A 15,149-nucleotide genomic window follows, 5' to 3' on the forward strand; every position below is an offset into this window, starting at 1 on the left:
TATGGTACAATGTAGAGGCTATATACAGGGTATTATGGTACAATGTGGAGGCTATATACAGGGTATTATGGTACAATGTGGAGGCTATATACAGGGTATTATGGTACAATGTGGAGGCTATATACAGGGTATTATGGTACAATGTGGAGGCTATATAAAGGGTATTATGGTACAATGTAGAGGCTATATACAGGGTATTATGGTACAATGTGGAGGCTATATACAGGGTATTATGGTACAATGTGGAGGCTATATACAGGGTATTATGGTACAATGTGGAGGCTATATAAAGGGTATTATGGTACAATGTAGAGGCTATATACAGGGTATTATGGTACAATGTGGAGGCTATATAAAGGGTATTATGGTACAATGTGGAGGCTATATAAAGGGTATTATGGTACAATGTGGAGGCTATATACAGGGTATTATGGTACAATGTGGAGGCTATATAAAGGGTATTATGGTACAATGTGGAGGCTATATAAAGGGTATTACGGTACAATGTGGAGGCTATATAAAGGGTATTACGGCACAGAGTCAATGTGGAGGCTATATACAGGGTATTATGGTACAATGTGGAGGCTATATACAGGGTATTATGGTACAATGTGGAGGCTATATACAGGGTATTATGGTACAATGTGGAGGCTATATACAGGGTATTACGGTACAATGTGGAGGCTATATACAGGGTATTATGGTACAATGTGGAGGCTATATACAGGGTATTATGGTACAATGTGGAGGCTATATACAGGGTATTATGGTACAATGTGGAGGCTATATAAAGGGTATTATGGTACAATGTGGAGGCTATATAAAGGGTATTATGGTACAATGTGGAGGCTATATAAAGGGTATTATGGTACAATGTGGAGGCTATATAAAGGGTATTACGGTACAATGTGGAGGCTATATAAAGGGTATTACGGTACAATGTGGAGGCTATATACAGGGTATTACGGTACAATGTGGAGGCTATATAAAGGGTATTATGGTACAATGTGGAGGCTATATAAAGGGTATTACGGTACAATGTGGAGGCTATATAAAGGGTATTACGGTACAATGTGGAGGCTATATAAAGGGTATTACGGTACAATGTGGAGGCTATATAAAGGGTATTACGGTACAATGTGGAGGCTATATACAGGGTATTACGGCACAGAGTCAATGTGGAGGCTATATAAAGGGTATTACGGTACAATGTGGAGGCTATATACAGGGTGTTACGGTACAGAGTCAATGTGGAGGCTATATACAGGGTATTACGGTACCGAGTCAATGTGGAGGCTATATAAAGGGTATTACGGTACAATGTGGATGCTATATACAGGGGGTACCGGTACAGAGTCAATGTGGAGGCTATATACAGGGGGTACCGGTACAGAGTCAATGTGGAGGCTATATACAGGGGGTACCGGTACAGAGTCAATGTGGAGGCTATATACAGGGTATTACGGCACAGAGTCAATGTGGAGGCTATATACAGGGTGTTACGGTACAGAGTCAATGTGGAGGCTATATACAGGGGGTACCGGTACAGAGTTAATGTGCGGGAGGGGCGGTTAGTTGAGGCAATTGCGGTAATATGTACATGTAGGTAGAGTTAAAGTGACTATGCATAGATAATAAACAGAGAGTAGCAGCAGTGTAAAAGAGGGGTCTGGGTAGCCCTTTGATTAGCTGTTCAGCAGTCTTATGGCTTGGGGGTAGAAGCTGTTAAGAAGCCTTTTGGACCTCGACTTGGCACTCCGGTTCCACTTGCCGTGCGGTAGCAGAGAAAACCCACTGACTAGGGCGGCTGGAGTCTTTGACAGTTTTTATGGACTTCCTCTGACACTGCCTGATAGAGGTCCTGGGTGGCAGGAAGCTTGTCCCCAGTGATGTACTGGGCCGTACGCACTACCCTCTGTAGTGCATTTTTAAAACTTTTTATTTCACCTTTATTTAACCTGGTAGGCCAGTTGCGAGCAAGTTCTCATTTACAACTGTGACCTGGTCAAAATAAAGCAAAGCAGTGCGACACAAACAACAACACAGAGTTACCCATGGAATAAACAAACGTACAGTCAATAACACAATAGAAAAGTCTCAATACAGTGTGTGCAAATAAGGTAAGTTAAGGGAGGTAAGGCAATAAATCGGCCATAGTGGCAAAACAATTACAATTTAGCAATATAAACACACGAGTCATAGATGTGCAGAAGATGAATGTGCAAGTAGAGATACTGGGGTGCAAAGGAGCAAAAAAAATAACAGTATGAGGATGAGGTAGTTGGATGGGCTATTTACAGATGGGCTATGTACAGGTGCAGTTTTCTGTGAGCTGCTCTAACAGCTGGTGCTTAAAGCTAGTGAGGGAGATATGAGTCTCCAGCTTCAGTGATTCTTTTTCAATTCGTTCCAGTCATTGGCAGCAGAGAACTGTAAGGAAAGGCAGCCAAGGGAGGTGTTGGCTTTGGGGGTGACCAGTGAGATATACCTGCTGGAGCACGTGCTACGGGTGGGTGCTGCTATGGTGACCAGTGAGCTGAGATAAGGCGGGGCTTTACCTTGCAAAGACTTATAGATGACCTGGAGCCAGTGGGTTTGGCGACGAATATGTAGCGAAGGCCAGCCAACGAGAGCATACAGGTTGCAGTGGTGGGTAGTATATGGGGCTTTGGTGACAAAACGGATGGCACTGTGATAGACTGCATCCAATTTGCTGAGTAGAGTGTTGGAGGCTATTTTGTAAATGACATCGCCGAAGTCAAGGATCGGTAGGATGGTCAGTTTTACGAGGGTATGTTTGGCAGCATGAGTGAAGGAGGCTTTGTTGCAGAATAGGAAGCCAATTCAAGATTTAATTTTGGATTGGAGATGCTTAATGTGAGTCTGGAAGGAGAGTTTACAGTCTAGCCAGACACCTAGGTATTTGTAGTTGTCCACATATTCTAAGTCAGAACCGTCCAGAGTAGTGATGCTAGGCGGGCGCAGGCAGAAATCGGTTGAAGAGCATGCATTTAGTTTTACTAGCATTTAAGAGCAGTTGGAGGCCACGGAAGAAGTGTTGTATGGAAGCTCAGAAAGTTGAATGAATGGTGTTGTCTGCGTAGAGGTGGATCAGAGAATCACCAGCAGCAAGAGCGACATCATTGATAAATACAGAGAAAGAGTCAGCCCGAGATTTGAACCATGTGGCACACCCATAGAGACTGCCAGAGGTCCAGAAAACAGGCCCACCAATTTGACACACTGAACTCAATCTGAGAAGTAGTTGGTGAACCAGGCGAGGCAGTCATTTGAGAAACCAAGGCTATTGAGTCTGCCGATAAGAATGCGGTGATTGACAGAGTTGAAAGCCTTGGCCAGGTCAATGAAAACGGCTGAAAGACACAGTATTGTCTTCATCAGGTTATGATATCGTTTAGGACCTTGAGCGTGGCTGAGGTGCACCCATGACCAGCTCGGAAACCAGATTGCATAGTGGAGAAGGTACGGTGGGATTCGAAATGTTCGGTGATCTGTTTGTTAACTTGGCTTTCGAAAACTTTAGAAAGCCAGGATAGGATATATATAGTTCTGTAACAGTTTGGGTGTAGAGTGTGTCCCCCTTTGAAGAGGGGGATGACTGTGGCAGCTTTCCAATCTTAATGGATCCCAGATGATACGAAAGAGAGGTTGGAGAGGCTAGTAATAGCCTGTCCAACCATTTTGGCAGATAATTTTAGAAAGAGAGGGTCTAGGCCAGCTGATTTGTTGAGATCCAGATTTTGCAGCTTCTTCAGAACATCATCAGTCTGGATTTGGGTGAAGGAGAAGCGGGGGGTTGGGGGGGGAGGGGGGGTTGGGCAAGTTTCTGCTGGGGGTGCAGAGCTGTTGGACGGGGCAGGGGTAGCCAGGTGGAAAGCATGGCCAGCCGTAGAAAAAATGCTTATTGAAATTATCGATTATTGTAGATTTATCAGTGGTGACAGTGTTTCCTAGCCTCAGTGCAGTGGGCAGCTGGGAGGAGGTGCTCTTATTCTCCATGGACTTTACAGTGTCCCAAAACTTTTTGGAATTAGTGCTACAGGATGCAAATTTCTGTTTGAAAAAGCTAGCCTTAGCTTTCCTAACTGACTGTGTATATTGGTTCCTGACTTCCCTGAAAAGTTGCATATCACGGGGGCTATTCGATGCTAATGCAGTACGCCACAGGATGTTTTTGTGCTGGTCAAGGGCAGTCAAGTCTGGGGTGAACCAAAGGCTTTATCTGTTCTTAGTTCTACATTTTTTGAACGTGGCATGCTTATTTAAGATGGTGAGAAAAGCACTTTTAAAGAACAACCAGGCATCCTCTACTGATGGGATGAGGTCAGTATCCTTCCAGGATACCCGGGCCAGGTCGATTAGAAAGGCCTGCTCACAGTGGTGCGGGGTGGCCGTTTGACCGCAGGCCCATTACGGACGCCGGCAATGAGGCAGTGATTGCTGAGATCCTGGTTGAAGACAGCAGAGGTGTATTTAGAGGGCAAGTTGGTCAGGATGATATCTATGAGGGTGCCCATGTTTACGGATTTAGGGTTGTACCTGGTAGGTTCCTTGATAATTTGTGTGAGATTGAGGGCATCTGGCTTAGATTGTAGGACGGCCGGGGTGTTAAGCATATCCCAGTTTAGGTCACCTAACAGAACGAACTCTGAAGATAGATGGGGGGCAGTCAATTCACATATGGTGCCCAGGACACAGCTGGGGGCATTGGGAGGTCTATAGCAAGCGGCAATGGTGAGAGACTAATTTCTGGAAAGGTGGATTTCTTTTTTGTTTAGGCATAGACCTGGATAGTATGACAGAACTCTGCAGGCAATCTCTGCAGTAGATTGCAACTCCTCCCCCTTTGGCAGTTCTATCTTGATGCAAAATGTTGTAGTTGGTGATGGAAATTTCTGAATTTTTGGTGGTCTTCCTAAGCTAGGATTCAGACACGGCTAGGACATCAGGGTTGGCAGAGTGTGCTAAAGCAGTGAATAAAACAAATTTAGGGGGAGGCTTCTGATAACATGTATGAAACCAAGGCTTTTACGTTTGCAGAAGTCAACAAATGAGAGCGCCTGGGAAATAGGTGTGGTGCTGGGGGCTACAGGGTCTGGGTTAACCTCTACATCACCAGAGGAACAGAGGAGGAGTAGGATGAGGGTACGACTAAAGGCTATAAGAACTGGTCTTCTAGTGCATTGGGATCAGAGAATGAAAGGGGTAGATTTCTTGCCGTGGTAGAATAGATTCAGGGCATAATATACAAACAAGGGTATGGTAGGATGTGAGTACAGTGGGGGTACACCTAGGCATTGAGTGACGATGAGAGCGGTTGCATCTCTGGAGACACACGCTAAGCCAGGTGAGCTCTCGTGTGGGGTGTGTGACAAAATAACTATCTAAGGCATGTTGAGCTGGACAAGGGGCTCTACAGTGAAATAAAACAACTACCCGAAACAGCAGAAGACAAGGCATACTGACATTAGAGAGAGCCATGTGTAGCCGAGTGATCATAGGGTCCAATGAGCAGCAATAGGTGAGTCCAGTAGTCACTACTACGCTAGGCGAGCGGAAGTCACGCCATTCGGAAATCTAGCGGGCCGGGGCTAGCAGATTGGTCTTCGGTGACATCGCAACGGAAAAGCCTGTTGAAACCACATCGGAAGATTATGTCGGCAGACCAGTCATGATGGATCGGCGGGGCTCCGTGTCGGTAATAAAGGGGCCAATTGGCAAAAGAGGTATTGTAGCCCATGAATTAGCGGGTATACCTCTTCGGCTAGCCGGGAGATGGGCATAGCTCGAGGCTAGCTCAAGACTAACTGGTGCTTGCTTCAGGACAGGGGCGTTAGCCAGCGGTAGCCACGGTTGCAGCTAGCTAGCTGCGATGATCCGTTGTAATGGTCCAGAGGTTGCGGCAGGAATCCGGTGATGTGGTGGAGAAAAGCTGTCCGATATGCCCTGGGTTCCGCTGTGCAAACTGGCAGGTATTGACCGAGCTAAAGCTGGCTGGTCTCCAAGGTGAAGACCTCTAGCCGTGGCTAACATTGACAACTAGCTAGTAGCTAGTTAGCTGGCTAGCTGCTGATGGAGGTTCCAGCTATAACGTATAAAAATAGCAGATCTGTACCACATTGGGTGAGGCAGGTTGCAGGAAAGTATATTTAGATCATAGGTGGAAAGTGAGATTAAAATATATACGAAAAAAACGATGAAACCGACTATTTACATGGGACAAGACGGGACAAGAAAAAACACACGTCCGACTGCTACGCCATCTTGGATCTTGACCCTTGACCCTCTTTGTGTTAGGATTAGGGGTTCTGGTGAAGGGTAGGTATCGGTGTCAGTTCATTGTCCCTTTTCTTTGTGTTATACAGTATTGGAGGTTATGGGACTTATCAAGATGTCATCACACTTGCAAGTAAGTTGCAATATAAGTGTTACTGTTTTCATAACCAGAGATGAAATCAAATTAAATTAACACAACATATACATTTAGAATTGCTTATTTCTTGTTTTCAGTTTTAATTACCTAACAAGAGTTCAGTGTCAAGAGCCATGAGTTCTGTTTCTCTGTGGTTCCAGACATCTTCAAGCTGTTTAACCCCGAGCTGCTGGGTCCGGCTCCACTGTGGACGCTCCATGGCTACCCTACTAGCATCAATGAGACAGGATTCAACTTTGCTGTGACAGGACACAACTCTCTGTGAGGGACTGACTAGAACGCAACTCTCTGTGGGACTGACTAGAACGCAACTCTCTGAGGGACTGACTAGAACGCAACTCTCTGTGGGACTGACTAGAACGCAACTCTCTGAGGGACTGACTAGAACGCAACTCTCTGAGGGACTGACTAGAACGCAACTCTCTGTGAGGGACTGACTAGAACGCAACTCTCTGAGGGACTGACTAGAACGCAACTCTCTGAGGGACTGACTAGAACGCAACTCTCTGTGAGGGACTGACTAGAACGCAACTCTCTGTGAGGGACTGACTAGAACGCAACTCTCTGAGGGACTGACTAGAACGCAACTCTCTGAGGGACTGACTAGAACGCAACTCTCTGTGAGGGACTGACTAGAACGCAACTCTCTGAGGGACTGACTAGAACGCAACTCTCTGTGAGGGACTGACTAGAACGCAACTCTCTGTGAGGGACTGACTAGAACGCAACTCTCTGTGAGGGACTGACTAGAACGCAACTCTCTGAGGGACTGACTAGAACGCAACTCTCTGAGGGACTGACTAGAATGCAACTCTCTGTGAGGGACTGACTAGAACGCAACTCTCTGAGGGACTGACTAGAACGCAACTCTCTGAGGGACTGACTAGAACGCAACTCTCTGAGGGACTGACTAGAACGCAACTCTCTGAGGGACTGACTAGAATGCAACTCTCTGAGGGACTGACTAGAACGCAACTCTCTGAGGGACTGACTAGAACGCAACTCTCTGAGGGACTGACTAGAACGCAACTCTCTGAGGGACTGACTAGAACGCAACTCTCTGAGGGACTGACTAGAACGCAACTCTCTGAGGGACTGACTAGAACGCAACTCTCTGTGAGGGACTGACTAGAACGCAACTCTCTGTGAGGGACTGACTAGAACGCAACTCTCTGAGGGACTGACTAGAACGCAACTCTCTGTGAGGGACTGACTAGAACGCAACTCTCTGAGGGACTGACTAGAACGCAACTCTCTGTGAGGGACTGACTAGAACGCAACTCTCTGAGGGACTGACTAGAACGCAACTCTCTGAGGGACTGACTAGAACGCAACTCTCTCTGAGGGACTGACTAGAACGCAACTCTCTGAGGGACTGACTAGAACGCAACTCTCTGAGGGACTGACTAGAACGCAACTCTCTGTGAGGGACTGACTAGAACGCAACTCTCTGAGGGACTGACTAGAACGCAACTCTCTGAGGGACTGACTAGAACGCAACTCTCTGAGGGACTGACTAGAACGCAACTCTCTGAGGGACTGACTAGAACGCAACTCTCTCTGAGGGACTGACTAGAACGCAACTCTCTGAGGGACTGACTAGAACGCAACTCTCTGAGGGACTGACTAGAACGCAACTCTCTGAGGGACTGACTAGAACGCAACTCTCTGAGGGACTGACTAGAACGCAACTCTCTGAGGGACTGACTAGAACGCAACTCTCTCTGAGGGACTGACTAGAACGCAACTCTCTCTGAGGGACTGACTAGAACGCAACTCTCTGAGGGACTGACTAGAACGCAACTCTCTGAGGGACTGACTAGAACGCAACTCTCTGAGGGACTGACTAGAACGCAACTCTCTGAGGGACTGACTAGAATGCAACTCTCTGTGAGGGACTGACTAGAATGCAACTCTCTGAGGACTGACTAGAACGCAACTCTCTGAGGGACTGACTAGAACGCAACTCTCTGAGGGACTGACTAGAACGCAACTCTCTGAGGGACTGACTAGAATGCAACTCTCTGTGAGGGACTGACTAGAATGCAACTCTCTGTGAGGGACTGACTAGAACGCAACTCTCTGAGGGACTGACTAGAACGCAACTCTCTGAGGGACTGACTAGAACGCAACTCTCTGAGGGACTGACTAGAACGCAACTCTCTGAGGGACTGACTAGAACGCAACTCTCTGAGGGACTGACTAGAACGCAACTCTCTGAGGGACTGACTAGAACGCAACTCTCTGAGGGACTGACTAGAACGCAACTCTCTGAGGGACTGACTAGAACGCAACTCTCTGTGAGGGACTGACTAGAACGCAACTCTCTGAGGGACTGACTAGAACATTCTATGTATTTACTGATGACAAAAAGGTCAACTGAGGCTGCGCTTAGAATATGGAATGGCTTGTGAAATTACAAGCAGTGTGTACTTTGGGTTCAAATGTTTGTTCATTAACTTTAATAACTATGATAACACTTTATTGCTGCCATTTATTACTGACGCAAAACCAATTAACCTCAAACCTTTTTCAAGATAACGGTGTGTGTGTGTGTGTGTGTGTGTGTGTGTGTGTGTGTGTGTGTGTGTGTGTGTGTGTGTGTGTGTGTGTGTGTGTAACGAGAGAGAGCTAGATGGTTTGGTCTGAATATATCTTAAATCATTAATATTTTATTTTTGTTTTTTCCTCTCAGGAATGTCTCTGACCAGACCAGACATATGATCGACACGTTTAGGTCCTACCCGGTAAGCCTCATCACTATTCAGACACCTTCCTATTGGTTACTGTATTTATTATGGCTCTTCCTGGGGTCCAGCAAAATTAAGGCAGTTTATAGCATTTTAAAAACATTACAATACATTCACAGATTTCACAACACACTGTGTGCCCTCAGGCCCCTACTCCACCACTACACCACATGTACAGTTGTGTGTGTGTGTGTGTGTGCCAATGTTTGTGTTGCTTCACTGTTCTATAAGGTGTTGTTTTATCTGTTTTTTAAATCTCATTTTACTGCTTGCATCAGTTACTTGATGTGGAATATAGTTCCATGTAGTCATGGCTCTATGTAGTACTGTGCACCTCCCATAGTCTGTTCTGGACTTGGGGACTGTGAAGAGACCTCTGGTGGCATGTCTTGTGGGATATGCATGGGTATCTGAGCTGTGTGCCAGTAGTTTAGACAGACAGCTCGGTGCATTCAACATGTCAATACATCTCATAAATACGAGCAGTGATGAAGTCAATATCTCCTCCACTTTCAGCCAGGAGAGATTGACATGCATATTATTAATATTAGCTCTCTGTGTACATCCAAGGGCCAGCCGTGTTGCCCTGTTCTGAGCCAATTGTAATTTTCCTAAGTCCTTTTTTGTGGCACCTGACCACATGACTGAACAGTAGTCCAGGTGCGACAAAACTAGGGCCTGTAGGACCTGCCTTGTTGACAGTGTTGTTAAGAAGGCAGAGCATCACTTTATTATAGACATACTTCTCCCCATTTTAGCTACTACTGCATCAATATGTTTTGACCATGACAATTTACAATCTAGGGTTACTCCAAGCAGTTTAGTCATCTCAACTTGCTCAATTTCCACAAAATGTATTTCAAGATTTAGTTGAGGTTGAGGGTTTAGTGAGTGGTTTGTTCCAAATACAATGCTTTTAGTTTTTGAAAAATGTAGGACTAACTTATTCCTTGCAACCCACTCTGAAACTAACTGCAGCTCTTTGTTGAGTGTTGCAGTCATTTCAGTCGCTGTAGTAGCTGACGTGTATAGTGTTGAGTCATCCGCAGACACTGGCTTTACTCAAAGTCAGTGGCATGTCGTTCGTAAAACTTTTAAAAAGCAAGGGGCCTAAACAGCTACCCTGGGAAATTCCTGAATCTACCTGGATTATGTTGGAGAGGCTTCCATTAAAGGACACCCTCTGTGTTCTGTTAGACAGGTAACTCTTTATCCACATTATAGCAGGGGGTGTAAAGCCATAACACATTATAGCAGGGGGTGTAAAGCCATAACACAATATAGCAGGGGGTGTAAAGCCACAACACATTATAGCAGGGGGTGTAAAGCCATAACACATTATAGCAGGGGGTGTAAAGCCATAACACATTATAGCAGGGGGTGTAAAGCCATAACACATTATAGCAGGGGGTGTAAAGCCATAACACAAGTTTTTCTAGCAGCAGACTATGATCTATAATGTCAAAAGCTGCACTGAAGTCTAACAAGACAGCACCACAATCATTTTACCATCAATTTCTCTCAGCCAATCATCAGTTATTTGTGTAAGTGCTGTGCTTGTTGAATGTCCTTCCCTATAAGCTGAAAGTCTTGTCAATTTGTTTACTGTGAAATAGCATTGTATCTGGTCAAAGACAAAGTTTACTAAGGGTTGGTAACAGGATGATTGGTCAGCTATTTGAGCCAGTAAAGAGGGCTTTACTATTCTTAGGTAGAGGAATGACTTTAGCTTCCCTCCAGGCAGATGCTTCCCTGAGGGCAGATGCTCTCTAGTAGGCTTACATTGAAGATGTGGCAAACAGGAGTGGCAATATCGTCTGCTATTATCCTCAGTAATTTTCCATATAGCCAACACACACAAGAAAAATAGTAAATAAATCAATGCCATACAACATAATACATTTACATTACAATTCACAGAATGTTTTGGCTCTTAAATTTTTGCATTTTTACAGGATGTCTCAAATTAAGTGTATTTACATGTGTACACTGGGAAAGTATTGAACCACATTGATGTTTTCCACATTTTGTTACAGCCTTATTCTAAAATGGATTACATTGAATGTAAACACAACACCCCATAATGACAAAGCGAAAACCGGTTATTAGAGATTTTTGTAATTTATTACAGATTTTTTTTTTTTATACCTTATTTACATAAGTATTCAGACCCTTTGCTATGAGACTCAAAATTGAGCAGAGGTACATCCTGTTTTCATTGATGGGAAGAAGGTTCACCTTCCAGCAGGAAGTTGCAATGACCCTAAGCATACTGCTAAAGCAAAACTTAAGTGGTTTAAGGGGAAACTTTTAAATGTCTTGGAATGGCCTAGTCAATGCCCAGACCTCAATCCAATTGAAAATCTGTGGAATGACTTAAAGATTGCTGTACACCAGCAGAACCCATCCAACTTGAAGGAGCTGGAGCAGTTTTGCCTTGAAGAATGGGCAAAGATCACAGTGGCTAGATGTGCCAAGCTTATAGAGACATTTATTCACCTTTATTTAACCAGGTAGGCCAGTTGAGAACAAGTTCTCATTTACACCTGCGACCTGGCCAAGATAAAGCAAAGCAGTGCGACAAAAACAACAACACAGAGTTACACATAAACAAACGCAGTCAATAACAAAATAGAAAAATCTATGTACAGTGTGTGCAAATGTATTAAAGTTATGGAGGTAAGGCAATAAATAGGCCATAGAGGCGAAATAATTCATTTAGCATTAACACTGGAGTGATAGATGTGCAGATGATGATGTGCAAGTAGAGATACTGGGGTGCAAAAGAGCAACAAAAAACAATACGGGGATGAGGTAAGTTGGGTGGGCTATTTACAGATGGGCTATTTACAGATGGGCTGTGTACAGGTACAGTGATGGGTAAGCTGCTCTGACAGCGGATGCTTTAAAGTTAGAGAGGGAGATATGAGTCTCCAGCTTCAGTGATTTTTTTATTTTTTTTGCAATTCGTTCCAGTCATTGGCAGTAGAGAACTGGAAAGAAAGGCGGCCAAGTGAGGAATTGGCTTTGGGACCCCCATAGAGACTGCCAGAGGTCCAGACAACAGGCCCTCCGATTTGACACACTGAACTCTGTCTGAGAAGTAGTTGGTGAACCAGGCGTAGGAATAATTTGAGAAACCAAGGCTGTTGAGTCTGCCGATAAGAATGCGGTGATTGACAGAGTTGAAAGCCTTGGCCAGGTCGATGAAGACGGCTGCACAGTACTGTCTTTTATTGATGGCGGTTATGATATCGTTTAGGACCTTGAGCATGGCTGAGGTGCACCCGTGACCAGCTCGGAAACCAGATTGCATAGCGGAGAAAGTACGGTGGGATTCGAAATGGTCAGTGATCTGTTTAACTTGGCTTTCGAAGATTTCAGAAAGGCAGGGCAGGATGGATATAGGTCTCTAGCAGTTTGGGTCTAGAGTGTCTCCTCCCTTTGAAGAGGGGGATGACCGCGGCAGCTTTCCCATCTTTAGGGATCTCAGATGATACGAAAGAGGTTGAACAGGCTAGATATAGGGATTACAACAATTTTGGCGGATCATTTTAGAAAGAGAGGGTCCAGATTGTCTAGCCCAGCTGATTTGTAGGGATTCAGATTTTGCAGCTCTTTCAGAATATCAGCAGTCTGGATTTGGGTGAAGGAGAAGTGTGTGGGGGGGTGCTTGGGCAAGTTTCTGCTGGGGGTGCAGAGCTATTGGTCGGGGTAGGGGTCGCCAGGTGGAAAGCATGGCCAGCCGTAGAAAAAAATGCTTATTGAAATTATCAATTATCGTAGATTTATCGGTGGTGACAGTGTTTCCTAACCTCAGTGCAGTGGGCAGCTGGGAGGAGGTGCTCTTATTCTCCATGGACTTTATAGTGTCCCAGAACTTTTTGGAATTAGTGCTACTGGATGCAAATTTCTGTTTGAAAGAGCTAGCCTTAGCTTTCCTAACTGATAGACTGTGTATATTGGTTCCTGACTTCCCTGAAAAGTTGAATATCGCGGGGGCTATTTGATGCTAATGCAGTACGCCACAGGATGTTTTTGTGCTGGTCAAGGGCAGTCAGGTCTGGAGTGAACCAGGGGCTATATCTGTTCTTAGTTCTACATTTTTTGAACGTGGCATGCTTATTTAAGATGGTGAGGAAAGCACTTTTAAAGAACAACCAGGCATCCTCTACTGACGGGATGAGGTCAATATCCTTCCAGGATACCCGGGAAAAGTCGATTAGAAAGGCCTGCTCACTGAATTGTTTTAGGGAGCGTTTGACAGTGATGAGGGGTGGTCGTTTGACCGCAGACCCATAACAGACGCAGGCAATGAGGCAGTGATCGCTGAGATCCTGGTTGAAAACAGCAGAGGTGTATTTAGAGGGCAAGTTGGTCAGGATGATATCTATGAGGGTGCCCATGGTTACGGATTTGGGGTTGTACCTGGTGGGTTCCTTGATCATTTGTGAGATTGAGGGCATCTAGCTTAGATTGTAGGACGGCCGGGGTGTTAAGCTTATCCCAGTTTAGGTCACCTAACAGTACGAACTCTGAAGATAGATAGGGGGCAATCAATTCACATATGGTGTCCAGGGCACAGCTGGGGGCATTGGGAGGTCTATAGCAAGCGGCAATGGTGAGAGACTAATTTCTGGAAAGGTGATTTTCTTTTTTGTTTAGGCACAGACCTGGATAGTATGACAGAACTCTGCAGGCAATCTCTGCAGTAGATTGCAACTCCTCCCCCTTTGGCAGTTCTATCTTGATGGAAAATGTTGTAGTTGGTGATGGAAATTTCAGAATTTTTGGTGGCCTGCCTAAATCAGGATTCAGACACGGTTAGGACATCAGGGTTGGCGGAGTGTGCTAAAGCAGTGAATAAAAAAAACTTAAGGAAGAGGCTTCTGATGTTAACATGCATGAAACCAAGGCTTTTACAGTTACAAAAGTCAACAAATGAGAGCACCTTGGGAATAGGTGTGGTGCTGGGTTCTACAGGGTCTGGGTTAACCTCTACATCACCAGAGGAACAGAGAAGGAGTAGGATAAGGGTACGGCTAAAGGCTATAAGAACTGGTCTTCTAGTGCATTGGGAACAGAGAATAAAAGGAGCAGATTTCTTGGCAGAATAGATTCAGGGCATAATGTGCAGACAAGGGTATGGTAGGATGTGAGTACAGTGGGGGTACACCTAGGCATTGAGTGACGATGAGAGCGGTTGTGTCACTGGAGGCACAAGTTAAGCCAGGTGAGGTCTACGCATGTGTGGAGGGAGGTTGTGACAAAAGAGCTATCTAAGTCATTTAGGGTGGGGCTGGGGGCTCTGTAGTGATAAAAAAAATAACTAACCTAAACAGCAGAAGACAAGGCATATTGACATTAGGGAGAGGCATGTGTAGCCGAGTGATCATAGGGTCCAATGAGCAGTAATAGGTGAGTAAGGGGGATGTTCGTTAGTCGCTTCTACGCTAGGCGAGCTGGAGACACGGCGGTTCAGAAAGCTAGTGGGCCGTGGCCAGCAGATGGATCTTTGGCACGTCACAACGGAAAAGCCTGTTGAAACCCCCTCGGAAGATTACCTCGGCAGACCAGTTGTGATGGACTGGCGGGGCATCGTGTCGGCAATAAAGCGTCCAGGCCAATTGGCAAAAGCGGTATTGGTTCCCAAAAATACTGGTGTACTTCTTCGGCTAGCCGGGAGATGGGCCTAGCTCGAGGCTAGCTCAAGGCTAACTGGTGCTTGCTTCGGGACGGAGACGTTAGCCAGGAGTAGCCAATCGGATTGCAGCTAGCTAGCTGCGATGATCCGGTGTAAAGGTCCAGAGATTGTGGTACGAATCTGGAGATGTGGTAGAGAAAAAGCAGTCCAATATGTCTGGGTTGATATCGCGCTGTGCAGACTGGCAGGTATTGGCCGAGCTGATGCTGGCTGGTGTCCGAATTAACGGTGAAGACTGCTA

This window comes from Salvelinus namaycush, unplaced genomic scaffold, assembly GCF_016432855.1.
Source record: "Salvelinus namaycush isolate Seneca unplaced genomic scaffold, SaNama_1.0 Scaffold86, whole genome shotgun sequence".
NCBI classification, from domain to species: Eukaryota; Metazoa; Chordata; class Actinopteri; order Salmoniformes; family Salmonidae; genus Salvelinus; species Salvelinus namaycush.